The 19,187-nt window shown below is 40.5% G+C and overlaps 1 non-coding gene across 1 annotated transcript; it reads left to right on the top strand.

Moving 5' to 3' along the window:
• Window positions 1–449: 449 nt before the first annotated feature.
• Window positions 450–556, top strand: LOC130727210 (small nucleolar RNA R71). Its single transcript, XR_009015236.1, has one exon. It is a non-coding gene; the product is annotated as a small nucleolar RNA R71 (small nucleolar RNA).
• The last annotated feature ends 18,631 nt before the right edge of the window (window positions 557–19,187 follow it).

The raw sequence follows: 19,187 nt of genomic DNA, 5'->3' as shown, positions 1-19,187 counted from the left end.
CCTTTCCAAGAACTTGTGTTTGGACAAGAGGTTCATGATTTGAGGAAGGAACTATGCTTCCTTGAGCTATATCTTTGGCTTCATTGCTCTCAGCATTGACAGTACACAAGTTACTAACATGAGGTCCACGACAAGACTTGCACTCCACACAAGTCATTCTTGCACCAATAGCCTTGGTCTCCTTAATATGCATTCGAATCTCCGCCACTTGTTCGGTGAGTTGCTTGTTGGAGGCCAAGAGCTTGTCATAAGCTTACACTTCAAACTTACTCCTTCGGGTTTGGTGATCATTTTCAGAGTTCATGGCTCTCGCTGCCATCTTTTCTATTAAGTCATACCCCGCTTGTGGGGGAAGAGCATCGAACTCCCCATTAGAAGCCGCGTCCAAACTAAACCTCCAAGAGTACTGTAGACCATCATAAAATGTTGCAACCAATTAAGCTTGGGTGAGATTGTGTTGAGGGCATTTCCTCAAGAGCTTCTTGAAGCGCTCCCAAGCTTCATAGAGATTCTCTTCAACGGTTTGCACAAAATTCATGATGTCTTTTTTCAATTTCCTCAAAAGAGCTTTTGGGAAGAACCTTGTTGTGAATTTTTCTGCTAGGTCTTCCCAAGTAGTGATTCTCCCTTGAGGTTGTGAATTTAGCCAATCCTCAGCCGCATCCTTTAACGAAAATGGAAATAGGCTCAACCGAATTGCTTCCGATGAAACATTGCTCACTCGATAAGTGTTGCAATTACGGATGAACCTCTCCATATGAGCATGAGGATCTTCTGAGGAACCTCCACCATATTGGCTTTGGCTCACCAAGTTGATGAATGCCGGTCTCAACTCAAAGTTTCCAACTCCCTCGGGAAAGACAATACTCCCGGGATAATCATAACTCATAGTAGCTGAAGTGAGTTCTCGTAGAGACCGGTTGGCATTCTCAACTTCTTGTTCTTGTAACCGGAGGGTGATCCCCTCTTGGATTCTCGCCTCAATGTGGGCTTCAATCTCCTCCTCCGTCATACGGCAACCCATGACTAATCTGAAAGTGTAACACTCAAACAGAGAAAGATTAGTAGCACAAATTCTAGACAAAGATAAAAACAAAAAAAATAAAACCACAAACTAAAAACTTAAACCAAAAACCACAAACAATTCCCCGGCAACGGCGCCAAAAACTTGTTGGTCAATCTGCAACTGCACAGATATCTCCGGGTTTTAATTTATCGAACCACAGGGAATTGGAATGTGAATTCAGTTTAAGAGTCAAGTTCAAGGTTAAAAAGCGAATAAAATTCAGTTTTAAAGGTTGATTGTTTAGGTGACTAATTAACAAGCAATTGAAATATAAGTGTGTGAGAACAATGGTGAGGATGCCTTGGGTTCTTGCTTAACTAATTCAGTTCTAATCAACCTATTCTATCCACAAAACTCTGAGTCTTTCCTTGATGTTCTAGCCTAATCAATCATCTATCGATGCCTCGCATAGACAATCCTCTCAAGCCAAAAGATAGGCACAATTCCTTGATAACCTAAACATTTGCTAAAGGCATTAAGCATGCAATTCAGGCCAACAAACCCCAACCCTTCCTCTATTCCTAGTAGCAAGTATAGAAGAGGTAATCCCACAACAAGTCCCTAATCTATAACAAACTTCCGTTCTATTATAGAAAAGTATAAAGCTAGCACATGTTCTAACTTGAAACATAAAGCATGGATATGGGATTCAAGGGTTTACTCAGAGGATTCATGAATAGAAATAGGAATTAAGATTAAAACATCATAAGTCTTACAAAGAACCCAAAGCAAAAGGGGTTTAGCCAAACATGGCTATGAAATCCATACAAGAAAAGAAAGACAAAACCTGGATCATAGGACTTGGAGGAAGCTCCTCAAGCTCTAGAATCCAAACCCTCTCTTCTAACTTATTGAAATATGATAAAATGACAAAAGGTTACAAAAGAAATGACAAAAAGCCTATTTATAGGCAAAACAGTCGAGTCTGGGCGCTCAGGCGCCAATTAAGCACGCCTGAGCGCCAATTCCAAGCCAAAACAAGCTCTATGGAAGGTAATTGGCGCTTAGGCGCTCAACAGGAGCGCTCAGGCGCCAATTCCTTTCTAGCATCATGTAAACATTGATCCAATTGGCGCTCAGGCGCTCAACACGAGCGCCTGAGCGCTCTCTACATGCTAGAAAGCTTCTTGACCTTCTTCTTAACTCCCCTTTATGCCTCCCTTCAATTCTCCAAGCCTCTTGACCTTCTTTCTTATTCAGTTTTCAGACCTAGCTGCTTGGGAACAAAGCAAGGAAAATATCTAGGATTTCCAAGAGTTTATTAGCATAAAAGACCCTCAATTCAAGTAGAAAAGATATGCAAGTCCTAAACTTACTTAAAATGCATGAAAGGTCCCTATAAAACTATGAAATTACCAAAACAAAGTAAAAACACAAGTAAAGATAAAAATGCATGAGAATGCATGAAACACTACATGAGACTCAACAAAAAGACTCAAAACTAACTAAGAAATGACCCTAAAAACACTACTAAACTAGGGTCATCAGTCATATTTTGTGTAGAGCTCTGATTCGTCTTACTTTTGGGACAGGGTAGGTTCCCGATGCATGGCTTTTTGTGTGGTTCTCTTGCTGAGGATCACAGAGAGTCTGTCGGACTATAGGGGTCTTGTGTTGAGGCCATTTTGGGGCTGACTTTCTCTTGGATGACTGTACTTTTGATACTTTTACTTACACTTCTGGATCTGTATATATTTGCCTACGGGCACACTACTTTGGAGTCACTGCGAGTGCGCGTGACGTTGGCGTGCAGCTGAGGTTGTACATGTATATATGTGTACATCAGTTAGTTTAGTTGATGGGTTTTGTCTTTATTTTCTATCGCTTAAAATTAAAAGGAATCGAACGAAAAAAAAATACATGTTTTCCGCGTAAAGTTTATTTTTAGTTACTTAAGTGACACCTGGAAATCGGGGTGTTACAGTGATGAGGAACGTGATGCACTGCAGAGAAAGTGAAGGTTCGGGAAAGGGAGAAAAAGGGATGGGGGTGTTAAAACATGGGGCAATTTTGAATTTTTTAGAAAATAAGTGAGGGATCAATTCCAAGAAGGGGTACCAATTCTTATTCCCGCGTCAAAACCAATACTAATTTTTTACTCAAATAAAAATTTATTGTAATGTGCAACCTTACTATGTCTATCCACTATAACTTGAAGCATTTTTGTTTCTATCAACTCGTTACCCACCTCATTCTCATATATAGATTTAACAATCATGTAATAAGTCTCTATTTTTACTTTTTCTAAAAAAAAAAAACTCTATTTTTAATCTCCCCTTCCATTTTTTATATAACACTAAATTAAAAGGTAGCTCCATGTTGCTCGTATTTAAACCACATTCCTTCCTTTTTATTGGTGAAGACAGATATTCTCATTTGGAGGCAATCCTGTTCGAGTCGGGAACAACTTGTTCTTGGAAACCCATTCAAATTTTCTTCCACATTAGCACAAGGTATGTGACTGTTACATTCTTTACGCTTGAAGCCTAATTGGCTGTTGTATGATTAAGTGTGTTATAAAATAATATAAAAATCTTTTATGTTTAATTTCTTAACCTAGAGGTTTAAATTTTTGTGATGCTTTATTCATGACAATAATCATCAATCTAATAGCTAATTTGAAAGTGGCAGCATTGGACATGTGATGTATGGTAGCTAGTTAAAGTATGCTTCTTCCATGTTCTCATTTCATGTGTGAAACCAAGCGGAAAAAGTTAGTAGTTTTCGGCCACATGATGTTGGCTCAACTTTTATCAACACTTTGCTCATAAAAGCTTAAAAATGAATGTGCTTTCTAACTAACTTCCAGTGGCTTCAACAATTTTGTAGGCCTCTGGCCTACGCGAGACCTTGATTTAACATCCTTTCATTTTATGTACGTATAATTAATTGACGGGCTACCAGTAATTAAGTTCTAATTGCGTTGCATCAACGAGATATATCTGCAGCTGGTTTGTTTAATTATGTGAAAAAAGTGCATTATTTAGTTTCTTCCTTTTAACATCACTCTGAATGGCCTTTTATTGGCATTTTCGTTTTGGAAGCTTTGTTTGTCTGGTTTAATCATATTCTTACTCTCGTCGTGCTCTCTTGGTGCTCTTTGTGATTCCTCGACACAGAACATGAATTCATTGAATTGTCACAACGCCATTTGCGGCTAGAGGTGGAAATATGTAGCTGGAGCTCCGCATATATAAGTATGTGTTGGTTTACAAATAGTTTGGGACTAGGTTGTAACATCCCACACTCTAATCAATCAGGCGATGACCATTAGTTGATAACTTAACCTTAGAACTAGGAATAAACTAAGATTAGAACTCTGACTGAACATGAGTAAGTATAAATAGATAGATATATATATATATATTATATACATGTATGTGTATGCTTGTGTGCATATGTGTGACCTAATTTTTGTACACGATTTACGATGCGATGAGAGAAAGTCGGTATGTCGATTAGATCAAACCGATAATCAAAAGTACCAAAGACATGGTCGTCATGACTCCCATTTAGATGAGCAACTCGAGTAGATGAGGATAGGAAGCTACTCTGATCGAATCTCTTGACAGCAGAGATACACTGTCTCAGATCGATCGATAATCGGACCAATGAACCAAACCTAGTACATAAGATATGTTGGTATTAAGCATTTAGAGAGGAAATACACTACTATAAAACCCTTAGCTGCAGAAATGATGAAGCATAGTAGCCATTTTGTCCCGACTTGAAGACAGAATAAAAAAATTGGCCAACTGGTGCCTTAGGTTACTATTCATCAATAGTAAGCTCCATGATGGCTTCTAGTTCCCATAAACCCCTCATGAATGAAGCTTGGACGTGATCAGACCTGCAGCAGCTTCTAGAACCTTGTGATAATCAGATTGCATGCAATTCCATAGGTGGTGCAACTAGGATTAGAGCTTAAACATGGTTTTCAAAAATTACTAGCTTTCAGCTTATATAATGGACCATTCTGAAGCCCTTAAGTCATCAGCTTTCCATTCCAAGTCTCAGAGCAATCCAAGAGTGACCAGAGAGCCCAGAAAGAGAGGAACCCCGAGGAGAGCATCAAGAACTTCTCCCCTTCGATTCTCTCAAATTAGTGTGTTAGAGTGCACTTTTTTATTCATTGAGTTTCTGAGAAGGTAAGGATTCAATCAGGGTTACTTTTGTCAAACTTTGAGCAAGGAAAGCTCAAAACCCAGAAGACCTTGCAACTCCGGCGAGCATTTTCCAGAATCCGACGAGTTCTTCAATCCGACGAGTTCTCCAGACCTCCATAGCAGCACCCATTGATACCAAACTCATCACCATAACCTGTAGACCAAGTTCCAGTGCTCAGAATAGCTTGACCGTGACGATTTGGATGTGAGACCCAAGTTTTTAAGCTTAGAATAAATTAATTAAATTCATATTCACGATTAAGTTTCCATGTATCATGAAGGAAACCTGAACAAGTGTTTACCGAATGGAATAAATTTATGAAGGAGAAAGTTCAAGAAAAGACTAAGAATAGTATTAAATTCCATATAAGTTATAGCGCGAGCCTTATTCACTTATGCATAGGGCAAGAGCGTTAGTATATGACTAATCTGCTCTTAAAGCACTGTCGAAACGAAATTCAAAAATATTCATAGGAATATAAGAATTTCTCTTATTCTTTTCCATGACAAGCGTATCGACACCAAACCCAAGAATGTACGAACGTCCGATTCTAATTCTCGGAAGTTTGCCGAAACAAAATCCCTGATAGCTCAAGAACCTTAAAATAAACTGTCGATGAAGAATTTTTCTATTTGGAGGTTCAAACGAAGATTCCACACGCATGTACCGATTTATTTCGATGTTTCTAATCTTTCTTCAGAAGGAAGTTTTCTTATCCGACATCATCTGCAAAAAGTAGTTCTCGGGTTAAATCGACCCACATCGACTTTGGATCGTTTGCTTTAATTCCAAGAAACCTGTTTCGAGTTCTGGAACTCTATCGCCAGAATCTATCTTAGAATTCACAAAGGAACGCGCAGGAAAATTCGGAATCGCGAAATTTTCATTTTCCCGCGTTTTCCATCTTCTATAAATAGCTTGAAAATCCAAAATTCAAACCCATAACCCCATTTTTGGCTGCGAGCTTGGAGGAGAGAAAGGGAGGAGAGTTTTTCGCCGATTCTTGTCTGATCGTTGCCCCATTCATTGCTACGCGTAGACCTCGAGGTACTGATGCTATTCCTTACCTCTGATCGTAAATTCTGTCGCTTTTCCCTATGTCTTTTTGTGCTCAAAGTTTTGAGCATTTTGTAAAATTGTCCAAATAACTTGATTTCTCTGTCGAAACCTCTTCTCTACTAACCCAAGAGTACGATTATCCAGTTGTTATTCGCCGAATCTCGCCGAATCGTCGCAGAGCTTTAATTTTGTGAAAATACCCATTTTCTGACCAAAGCTTCTTTCTTTGGATTAAAAACTCTCGACTGAGCTTAGTGCCAGTAGGATTAATTGTCATAAACGTCGTTAGGGACAAACCCATCAATTTTATTTTTCAAAATTCCGACATTGAATTTCTAAGCTAAAAATCTTGACCAAAATACCCCTAAGTCGCATTTCGAATTTTAAATTTTTCTGAGAGTTTCCCTGGCCTAGATATCGCCAAAGAATACCTAGGAATTGAATTAGATCGAAGAAAAAGCTCAGGAAACCCTATTTTGATAGTGGCCGAAACCTTTTTGGTATGGTACCGTGTCCAAAAATAATTTTTGGGCTTGTATGACCTGAGCTACAGCGTAGCCCTTTCAATTTTTGAAATGTTGGCGTCGGTTTCGTGTCATTCCGAGTTCTGTAGCTCGAGTTATTCACGTTTTCGCGAATAAAGTGTTTTTGTACAAAACCTGAATCGAGTCAAAACTCATCCATTTGGGGAAAGCTCTTCCATTCGTGCCTAAATGTTGTACTCTGAAGCTTCTTGAGCTTTGTCTAACGTTGGTTAGTATTGTTTCGATTGTATCGACTTATTTTGATTGATTTTTGCTTTGTTTGCTCTAAGGTTCGTTTCTGGAAACCATGGGCTTAACTGAGCAAGCTTGTGAGCGTGACCTACACCGTGAATCTGGAGGAACTAGAGGTGAGGGTAACTTACCTTGCTTGCTAATGTTTTAGGCATCGATCAATTGTCACTCCTGGTTTGTTAAGTGTTGGTTCGGTCATCAAGAGGATGAGCCGTTGTGACGAGAAGTCACTGAATGCGGGCAGCATTCCCTCTAATCACTGAGCAGTTGTTTGGCCATCGAGATGGTGAGCCAGGGTAACTTGAAAGGTCACTGGGTGCGAGATGCATTCCTTTGCTCGTTGAGCAGTTTGGTTGGCCATCGAGACGGTGAGCCAAAGTGACTAGGAAAGTTACCAAGTGCGACTGACACGCGTGCCTTGGTGAGGACGATTCGTTGTTTGGTTAACCATATTGCATCATGCATAAATTTTCTGGGGATCGTGAGGCTTTCCGAAGGACGATCTCATATCAGACTTCATCGGAGCGAGATGCTTCATTGAAGCGAGATGCTTCACAAGGAGCGAGATGCTTCATAAAAGCGAGATGCTTTACAGAAGCGAGATGCTTCATAAAAGCGAGATGCTTTAGCGGAGCGAGATGCTTGGCTTGTCCCATCCATCAAGATGGTGACATTTTATCCGGATCATCCTTTGAGCATGACATTGCATTAGCACACCATGCGCCTAACTATATTTGTTGATGTGTTGAACATCGTTATGTGTTTTGATGATTGAACTGTATTAGAGAATCGATAACATGATATGTATATACCTTAGGGTAGGCAATACAGAACTTATATGTATATATACAACATATATATATATATATATATACCCCCTATTCTTCTCATGTTGCCTGTATTATCTATTACATTTTGTGAGTTGACCCTCGCATTGTGGCTTTGTGTGTATGTTTGTGTTTGGACGGTCGGTCTGCTGCCAGACGTTCAACAGCTGATTCGTGATGGTTCGTCGTTCGGGGAAGACCCGGTGCGAAATGACTACTACTGAGCCTTCGACGTGGACCCGGACTTCATTCAGGATCGGATGAGGGTTGATGTTAGGGGTGTAGTATATCGGGTGTCGATGTCATAGCTCTGATTGTCATTTCTTATTTTAGGGCAGGGTAGGTCCCCGACTATTAGCTTTTTGTGTGGTTCTCTTCCATGAGGATCATAGGGAGTTTGTCGGACGTAGGAGGTCCTTTGGAGGCCGTTTTGGGCTGACTTACTTTCTTGGAGGACTGTATTTATAAAACTTATGACTTTGACTATGGGTCGCACTTATTTGCCTGCAGGCAGTACTTTCAGTTACTTGATTTTACTTTCCGTCACTTGAGGACACTCGTGACGATGTTTTTAGTTACAGCGAGGGTTGTACTTGTATTGTATATTAGTCGTTGTTAATCGCGATTGGGTTGAGTCCTTATTTCGACAAGTCTTTCATTTTAAACAAAACGAAAAAAAATACCTGCTTTTCCGCTTTATTTTATTTTTGAGTTACTAAAGTGACACTCGAAAATCGGGGTGTTACATTGGACATCTCCGGTCATCTTCTCCGGCGAACATCATCTTCTCCAGTGAGTGAGTTCTGCAACTCTCTCATTTTTGCATCATTTTCGCTCCAAAACGTACCCTTGAGCATGTTAGAACATTTTTATGAAGCTTTAGATCAGTTTATAGCCATGAATCGCTAGGAATCGATGGAACCAATATTCAAATTTTGAAGCTCAAACACGCTATCGAGTTGAGCTTATGGCCTCGAATTGGAGTGCCAAATTGATTAGTCTATGCTTTTGGAACATGATATGATATTTTAGGATAGGTAGAATCGATGATAGAGCTCTGAGATGAAAACCCCCAATTTCACCTCTCGGCCGATTCTAAAATTGGCTAATTGAGGTAGCTACAGTGCTCAGACGCTTCTAAAAATAGTTTATTTGAACTCAGAACATGGAAAACTATAGGAATAGGTCACTGGAAGTATGTTAGAGGCTTAGGATAGAATTTCTTAATTTGCAAGTAAGCTTATGATTAATGGAATTTTGATTAAGTAGAATTAAGCTTAATTTGCATAATCTGACCTTAGTTAAGTACTAGGAGACTAATCTGAACTTAGTAAAAATATTAGGATGATCAGAGGAAGGCTTAGTTATAGTGACAAAGACCTTAAGGATTAAAAATAAACTTAAGAAATGACTAAGTATAGTTAAGCCTAATTAACCCTAACTAAGTGATTAGAGAGCTTATTATGACTTATATGGCCTATGAATAAAATCAAGGTAAGGGGAGTTAGACAAGACCTTATCTTGGTACATGACGGATAATTAATCGTTAAAGCGATAATAAACATATTGTTATTTACTTGACTGTTTACAAATGCTATTGAATTATATGCTTGATGAAGTGATGCTGAATGTTTGCTTGTGGTTCATGTTGTGAATTGCTTGTGGATGTTGTATTGATGCATTGTTAGAAAGGAGATAAAGTATGCCATGAGATATGGTGATACTTAAGAATTTAGCCTAATGGCTCGGAAAAAAGAATTGTCTTATGACGATAAAAAAAAATTTAAACATCTGAGGTAGGAGGGTATAGGGAAATAATTCACCGGCTTAATGTGTTATTGATACTTGATTTTGAGATCTAGACCTACCCGTCACATGTTAGGAATCACTTTAGGGAGATAGATAATATTAATTATAAAATGAAATTAATAGATGATAGGTGACACCCTTTTATCAAATTGAATATAAGAGTACATAACCATTACCGGAATGAATGAGAATTTCCTGCCTTAAAACCGTTGTACTTGATCCTCATGGATCTCACCTCTAACCACATTGAGGTGTACTTGCTTGAAGAGTAAGGTACAGATGTTTGTTTCTAGTTCGCTAGAAATTATTGAGAAGAATAAGGGGGCGATGGATGATGTTTGTAAACAAACTCTTGGAGCGACAAGGAGTAGGAAAGTGTTGTCACTACCACTAATGAGGGTGGGAATACAGAGACGACAATGGTGATCTTGTTCAGAGATGAATAGACCCAGGACTTACACAATGGTACACCTCTCATGCTCGTCCCGGCAGGACCCCTGAGGTCGGGGTTGGCATGAAGTTTAAGGCAAAGAGTTGAGTTGTGTATTTCTGTCTGAGAGCTACTGAGCGATCATGTCCGGTAAAGAGTGGAATATAAGGAGTGTCCATGTTCCCGAGACGACTTTCCGAAGATTAAAGAAGCCAAGGCTTCGGGCCCTATAAAACATACTCATCACATGATAAATAAAATTAAAGGGTTGACGATGGACTCACCATTTCAAAAGAAGTAGTGAGAGAAGTCAATTCGAAGGACGAAGGTATAAGGCGATGGAACCCCATGATATGCTTGCTATTGTGTGTGTGTTTGTTAACATACTTGTATTTAATAGTATGTTATCTTGAACTTTATCGTTTATTTATTTGACATGTAACTTGTGCAATGTCGTGTTTGACTCACCCTTGCATTATTTTTATTACATAAAGCAGATCACAGGTTAGATGATGAGTCTCCCTTCGATGCTCGCCATTCACGCTGATTTTCAGTCCTGCATTGGCTGGTACCTTGAACCCAACACAGGGTTCTGCTTTTATAACGGACTGACTATGTTATGGTGCAGGGTACCTGGATCAGATGAGCTTGGCTATCCAGTGACTATCCCTCTCACATTTTCCTTTTATATGTCGAGGCATGCCAGGAGATTCCGACCGCCCGTTTCTAATCCACCGCCACAGCCTCAACCGAAGGTGGATCCAGCCCCTCAGACCGGCGTAGCTCCCGATCCACATGTTGGATGCGGATCGATATGAGTTAGGAGTCCACAAGAGCTTTTCACACCCGGTCAGGCATCCCGAGAGTCTGCAGGTTCTCCACCCCGGAGGATTGCATCGTGCCTCAAGACTACAACTAGGAAGAGGGTGCGATCGCCGAGTTTTTTCAGAGACGCCCGGATCTATAGACAGCGGTTCGTGAGGCCAGATGGTTTGGGAGAGAGGGTGGCAGTGCCAGTGCAGACGGAGGGAAACAACAGAGATATGGAGGAGGATCCCGAGGAGGAAGAGGGGACGAAGCAGACGGTCCGATGAATGTCTTTATCAGTTTCTTGATTAATTAAGTTTTTATTTGGTGATGCCTTGTAGGGATATGTATATCCTCACTTGAACACTCTATTAATTTATGTCATTGAACTCTGTAGTGGCTTAGGCCACGAATGTTATGTGTGTGATGTTTTTGTTTGTTGCTAACCTACTTATCGTAGGTATATGGTCATCTATCTGAAAAGTTAGAGGGGAACTCTTGGACTGGAAACAGTCTTAGTGGTCTCTGATTCGGTACATAATTAAAAAGGATTATAAAGGATTAGGGAGGATCAAGGATAACGTAACACAAAGAAAGAAAGAAAAAAAGTAGTGTCACTCGTTCACGAGTGATAGGAGTTGGACGAAGACGTCACTTGTGGAAGGGGGACACCACATAGGTAGCCGTGTAGGTCAGAGAAACTAACGTAACAATTCCCTAATCAAACAATTACTTAAGGAAGGAACTCTCCAAAAAGCTCTTAGTGGTGGTCACTATTGAGAAGTTGTGTATGGAACAAGGCTACTAAACTAAGGTAAAGACTAAAATGGACGAATGAACAACTTAAACGGCTATAAGTAAATGACTGAAAGCGAGATAAATGTTGAAAAGTTGAAGGGTAAAGTTTGAAAATAAAATGACAAAGATAATGCGGAAAGTTGTAGCTTGATTGATTGTTGAGTTGTGTGTTTGTACAAACGTCTCTTCCTCTATTTATAGAGGCGAATTCGGCTAACCTACGACGGATAACAAACACTTGTCACTACCCACGTTTCCTGATGTTTTACAAGCATGTACAGATCATGCAGTATTAGTGCCTTGTCCCTCTTGATGAACCTAGAAGCTTGCTTTGAGCAGACCCCTTGTTTGTATCAGCTGGTTCCTTAGAAAAATACCAGTTTCCCTTGATTCAAGGGAACTGAACCATTTTTTTCACGTGAAGACTAGAAACCCATGAAATATCTTCATTAATCCCGCATTTGAGCTTCATGCACATTTCTTCAAATCTTGTCCACGTTCATCATTTTGTTATATAGTCATCCCATCTTAGTGTAGCATCGACTAAGCCTAGACCTACCGTTGATCCTTCCAATAACCAGTTGACCTTATCAACTAGTATGTCCCTTTGACTCTCTTAATAGTCGTTACAGATTTTTTGGGTGCCAACAGTATGATGTACTTAAAATTTTAAAGTTTAAGTCTGTCTTATTATCTAACTAGCTATAAGAATTCAGAGAGTTAGCAGGGGTTGGTGTTAATTGTCGTTAGGATGTAGCATATCGTCGGTTGGCTTTGACAACACTAAGTAAAAGATTTATTGTGGTGGTTTTTATGACTAGTGGCTGTTATAGAGGATTTTGAAATAAAATAATTTGTGGCGAGAGGCAGTAAGAAACGACACTAAGATAAATAAAAAAATCAAGTTTGTAAGTCGTTTTTAAGGCATCAACTTGGTTTTGATACAAATTTGGTCTGGTTTGATAGACTATTTAAAAAAGAGTAAAATACACTCCCTTCCCTTGAGGTTTGCAAAATGACACTCAGCCTCATTCTTAACCAAAATCTACACTTCACCCCACTCAATCTAACAAGTTAACTACATGTTAAAAGATGCTAACGGAATATTCTCTTTAATTCCAAACTAATAAATTTAAATATTTAAATAATAATAAAATTAAAAATAACTCCCTTTATTACTTTTTATTTCAATAAGTTTAAGATATTTACAATTAAATATTTTCACAATATTGTATAGGAATATCAATAACATTTAAGTTTACAAATATAAATTTAGACTATAAACAAATACTTCTATTTTTCTTTTAACTTATTTTCATGATTAATTGTACTAGCAAAGTTTCATGATTAATTAGATGACATTTATTCCAATGAAAAGTCCAAAAACAAATTTATGATTGTTCAGGTCACCTTCTCAATTAGTATATTATTAGCTTCAAAGATTGGTTGCACTTGCAACATGCAATATTATCTTAGCAAATAAAATGGGAAATGCAACAAATAAGAAATGATTATTACGTGAGTTGCTTAGTCTACTAGAATAACTGAATAAGGTATAGTTTCATATCTAAAAAAATGGATTTAAATTCTTAGTCATCTCAATCACATGATGTTGTATGTCCTTGAATGATAGTTCAAGTGGTTAGAGTTAGGGATATATGAGTTGGGTATGGGAAGTCTTAGATGATGCAATTTATCTTTTCAATGTACCAATAAAAAAATAAAATATAATTCATATATCTTGAAATTATATAATCCAAGATGAATTTTATGAAGAAAAAAAGTCATCTAATATTATAAATTATATTGTGAGAATTTTTGTAGCTTTCGTCAACATATAATACAGTAAATAGTTTCAAATAGATTATTATAAAAATATTAATCGTAAATTTCTTAAACTTTTTTAAATAAAAATAATAATAAAATATTTTTAATTATTTGAAAATTTAAATCTATTAGTTTGGAATTAAAGAGAATATTCTGTGAGCATCTTTTAAGACGTGGTTAACTTGGTAGAGTAGGTGGGGTGGAGTGTAGATTTTGATTAAGAATGGAGCTGAGTAGAGCTGTCAATACGGGTCAGCCCGGCCCATATGGGTCAGCCCGTATGGGTTGGGTTGAAAACGGGTTGGGTTGAAAACAGCTGAGTGTCATATTGGCATACTTCAAGGGAGGGGAGTGTATTTTACACTTTAAAAAATTATTCCATAATAAGGCATTTAAGTAGGCTAACGAACTTAGGTGTATATATATCAACAATTTACAAGTTAAATTACACAAAAATATTTTTTTCTCTAAATAGGCCAACAAGATTATATGTTAATAGTTGTGAGTATAAATTAACTGGCTTAATTGTACATGGGCTTTCTAAGCCCTGCAATTTTATTTAAAATTCTATGTTATAATAAGGTATTTGAATAGAGAAAAATGTTCATGCACTAATAGTGTAAATATTTTTTACACTATCAACCAATCAAATTTTAAAAATATGAAAAAAATAATATTTTTTAGTTAATTTAATTGATTATTAAAAAAAAACTCAATTTCATGATTTCTAAAGATCGTCTCAATCTCGCTTGGACCCGAGTTACCTTACAAAGCCCCATTTACAATAAATTTTGAGAAGTTCCCAAGAAGGGACCAAGAAGCTGACACAATTAACATCCTTATACTTTCCATGTTAGTAACGACCTGATTCATTTGTTAGTAACGACCTATTTGGTTCCCGACGGTGGCGACTTCGAAGATAAGATCAGCATGGTGAATTAAGGCATGATGGCTGAATTGTCCCTTGGCTTCGAAGCAAACTGTAACCGCACCAGCCACCATCCACAGCCTGCTATGCTCACCTCCTCCACGACATAGCCATCATCAGCTCATCCATCGACCACCGATGCCAAAACCACCAGCATCCTAGAAGCTAGAAGCCATATACGGTGGCGAGAGACAAATAAAGCCTTGGCCTTTTCCAACAACATCCTATGAGAAGCTTAAGCTACCTCAACCTTCTTACTGTCGCCAAACATCACGACAAGAACATCATGCTCAGAATCCATGTTCCACCGCAACCATTTCTTGCTCTCCTCCCCTTTGGTCACTGATTCGAAAAATCCATAGTTTACCGCCGTCGATCCGTCAACACATGTGCTCGGTTGCATGCTCCTAGGTCTTGTTGCATATCTGATCTGGTGCCTCCTTTTATTTTATTTTTGTGTTCTTTTCTTATTTTGTGAGAATTTTCTCGATCAATGGCGTGTACTCTATTTTGTTTTATTTTATATAAAAAAAATTATCCGGAACAATTTTTTTTTCATCGGTTCCCATTTGTTCTTGCCATGAACATTTGAGATAGGGTATAATACCTATTGTAGAGAGATTGCACTGAGAGAGAGAATCTAGAGAGAGAGTAACTGCTTAGAGAGAGAAAATAACTGAATCACAAGTGTGTATTGATCAAATAAGTCAAGAGTACATTACCAATGGAAACCGCTCCCTATTTATTGTAGGGGAGTTGGGCCTAATGTGCATAACTTCCTCTGTTGGGCTGGTTGGGCCTCGCAGAATGAGGCCCAATTCCCAGGCTGGGCGACCGCCACTTGGAGGGTAACCCCAGGGCGTAGGCTCCCTAGGGGCTCGCCCAGTCCACCATTCCACAAGACACCGAGCACGAAGCATGAGGGCTAAGTGTGTCTTTAAGGATCAAAATGACTAACTAAAAATTCTATTGTGCAAAAATATTTAAATCACCGACATGGCGTTAAAAGCAGTAAAATCTCTCGAGTCCACAGCCCACAAGTCCACGAGCGGCGGTTGTGGAGTGTTTGGTCGCCACACCTGAAGGGAGATAATTGTGAGTTTAGTCGCCCAGTGCGTCAACACGTTAGCGAAGCGGAAAAGTAAGCATATCTTTGAAATCTCAACTGCCACTTTTGAAGCGTCACCTCACATCATAAAGGGTAGAATCCGAACCAACCCCACGCTTACAACGCCTCCCAAGATTGCGTTGTTTGCTTTTTCAAGGCAATCATTCCCTCCTGACATCATGAGGCGCCATTCCCCATCTTCTACACGCAATGAAACGGCCGCTCAAACCCTACACACATCCTGTGTCGTCATCAGTCCTTTGCCTATAAAGACCCTCATTCTTGATCATTTGCCACTTTCGAAACCTCCACTCTTCTCATCCCTAATCTCTTCCAACAGGTCTCCGACCTACCATCACTCCCGCACTGTTGCTTACTACCCCTTTGGCTATCCCCTGTTTACCACCTTTCCCTGTGAACTCTTTACTCCGTCCATTGTGCCCAGTATTGATAATTCCTTTCCCTCCTTATTTTCTCCAATGGCCTCTAGACGCCAAACCAGGAACTCTTCTCGCCGAGATACCCCGACTTCTCCTCCGCAACGAATTCCAACGCCCTGGAAGTCAACTGGGCCTCCCCACCCCGGTGGGGTCCCCCTTACGCTGTCGGAGGTCTTTCGGCTTAGAACCTTCGCTACCCTTCCTCATGTCGCCAAAACGGTCCCCCCATAAGCCATCTACCAACCTTCTGAGTATGAGGACCTCCATTCCGTTTCGGATCTCTCCTCGTAGATCGGGGGCTTTTGTCACAAGGTCCCCTTGGACAATATCCTTGTCTATAGCGGCTGCACGAACGACGATCGCCCCTGGCGGCATCGACCAACAGGTGCAATTTCCATTTCTTCTTCGACTATGTTTACCTGTTCACTGAATTGGGGATAAGACTCCCTTTTTCCCCCTTCTACTGCTCCATTCTGAGCAACATCAACGTCGCTCCCTGCCAGTTGCACCCCAATGCATGGGCATTCATTAGGTGCTACGAAATCCTCTGCGATGCCATCCAATGCGAGCCATCGCCGACTCACTTCTTCTATTTCTACGATGTGGACGCCAAGTCCTTGCAGTCACGTGGCTGGATTTCCCTGAAAGCCAGGCCTGACCGCAAACGGCTCAACCCGTTCAAGTCCAATGCTAAGTCCAACTTTGCCCGGTGGTATTTCAAGATCGAGGTGACCCATGACTACCCCGAGGTCTTCACCCGGAGAGACGGGACCACCCTCTTTCCCTTTTACTGGACGGAAGAGACCAACAGCATCGTCGACCCACCAGAGGACTCCCTCACTAACACTGATAAGATTACCATTAATTTCTTGGCCTAAATCCCTATTCTGGATTGTGGTAAAGTCATCGACGCTGCCAAGAAGTGGCTGACTCCTAAGTATCTAGGTTGCTAAAATCCCTATTTTGTTACTTTTTATTCGCTTCACCTATTTTAACCTTTTTGGCATATTTCCTTTTAGAGGATCTGAAGTTCACGAACGCTGAGCTTTCCAGCGCCCTCGCCCGCAAGAAGACTACTACTTTCCCTCCCCTGTTCAACGCCACGGGCGGGAAGAAGAAGCCTAGCCCAAAGAAGCGCCCTTCACAGGATCTCGACATTGAGATTCCTCGCCCTTCGCCGAAAAAGAAGTCCCCGCTCATCGCTGACCAGCCCACTGGAAATACTGAGCCCGATTCACCGCTTGCCCCTAGGTTCGGGGTTGCTGCTTCCCTCCCCCCCCCCCCCCCACGATGGGTCGAGGTTCCTGCTTAGACCTCCCACCTAACTCAAAAGGGAAAAGCCATCCCTTCCCAAGGCGAGGCTGATGTCTTGCCAATCTCCCCTCTTCGCCAAGCCGACCCATCATCACGAGATTTCCAACAGCCCCCGTTGTCCCTTCTGAATGCCGACAACTCCCAACAAACTTCCTGTTCTGAGGGCGAGGAAGGAGACCCTTCTCGCCCCCCGGCCTTCCAAGACATCAAAGACCCCATTGCCTTCATTCTCTCCCAAGTTCGCCATGAAAAGTTAGAAGAAGAAGTGTTGAGCAAGGGTCTGGACCTCATGGCCGAAGAAGCTATGGCGAGTCTCCTTTACGCAGGGAGCATCTTTGGTCATGCGTTCAGGACGTACAACTCCGCCACCAAAGATGCCCAAGAACTGCGACAAGAGGTGAGTCTGCTTCGCGCCGCCCACTCAACCCAAGTACATATTGTAGAGAGATTGCACTAAGAGAGAGAATCTAGAGAGAGAGAGTAATCGCTTAGAGAGAGAAAATAACTTAATCACAAGTGTGTATTGATCAAATGAGCCAAGATTCCCTTACAAATGGTAACCGCTCTCTAATTATAGTAGGGAAGCTTGGCCTAATGTGTATAACTGCCTCTGTTGGGCCGGTTGGGCCTCGCAGGCTGGGCGACCGCCACTTGGCGGGTAACCCCTAGGCGTAGGCCCCTTAGGGGCTCGCCTAGTCCACAATTTAACAAACTGAATTAACTCGCGCGCACCCGCTACACCTGAGATCCGACCAAACTGACGCTTTACACGGATAGTGGCGGGCCTGAGTTTTTGTGATATTCACCCGACGAAATCAATATCGATTGCCCAAAACCGACCGATGAACAACCCTACTCACCATACATAAATAAATGACATCATAGGTCACTCATTGATCATCATAAAATCACAATTGCAAAAGCACAATCACATTTTGACCAATTGATCACATTTCCACCAATTGACTAGACTATAAAATAACTAAGGTGTTTGTTGTGGTACCTTGAGTCAATTCAAGGCGTGGTACCTAAAATGAGTTAAATTAGTAGTAAAAACTCATATATCCGTTAAAAGTTTGATTTTATTATGTTAGACCCACTGGTTTTGCCGGTGGCTCACCTTTCTTCGAGTTTGGTCCCTTTTGTTGGGGGTGTGGAGGGTGCTGGTTCTTCACATGAGGAGGGGCTTTCAGCAGAGGAACCAATTCAGCAACCTCGCCGTCGTGGGCGTCCTGAGGAGACCTATTGTTTTTCCCCTGGTACTTGAGGAGGTCCAAGTTGAGCTTCAGGATGATCTTCTCGCCTCTACGCCCTTGGCGTCGGGGGCCTCAGATCAGTTTAGCGGAGGGCGTTACTTCACGCGATCGAAAAAAGACTTGGCTTGTTGGCAAAGTATTAGGACTAGAGTTTGAGGGGAATGACATTGATGCTATTCAAGGTCTGAAAAAGGTATACGAGGAACACTTTTTGTCATGATTTATTTTTGTTCCTATAGGGTTGTGTTTGTATAGTCTTAGGGTCTTCTTTTTGGCTTGTATCCCTTGGCGATTGGTCTGAATTGCTCTTGTGTTTTCTTTCAAGCTGCCTCGTTTTTATATTGGGGTTGTACTCATTCCTTAAGGGCTTTGTCCTTAAGGGTTTTTTGTGGATATTAATATATAATCCTTTATTTTTCAAAAAAAAAAAAGTAATGTAGTATTCCATTGTTAGAGACGTGAAATTTGTTTGCTTTGTTTTTTAACCTTTGTTCTTCTGTCAAATATGGTCATTTGACGCGCATCGCCACCACCATCGTTCGTCTTCACTACTCGCCTATTTTTCATTAAAAAAT

The sequence above is a fragment of the Lotus japonicus genome, chromosome 6 (genome assembly GCF_012489685.1).
Source record: "Lotus japonicus ecotype B-129 chromosome 6, LjGifu_v1.2".
NCBI lineage: Eukaryota > Viridiplantae > Streptophyta > Magnoliopsida > Fabales > Fabaceae > Lotus > Lotus japonicus.
Note: the sequence above shows the minus strand (reverse complement) of the source record. Positions and strands in the feature narration are given on the sequence as shown.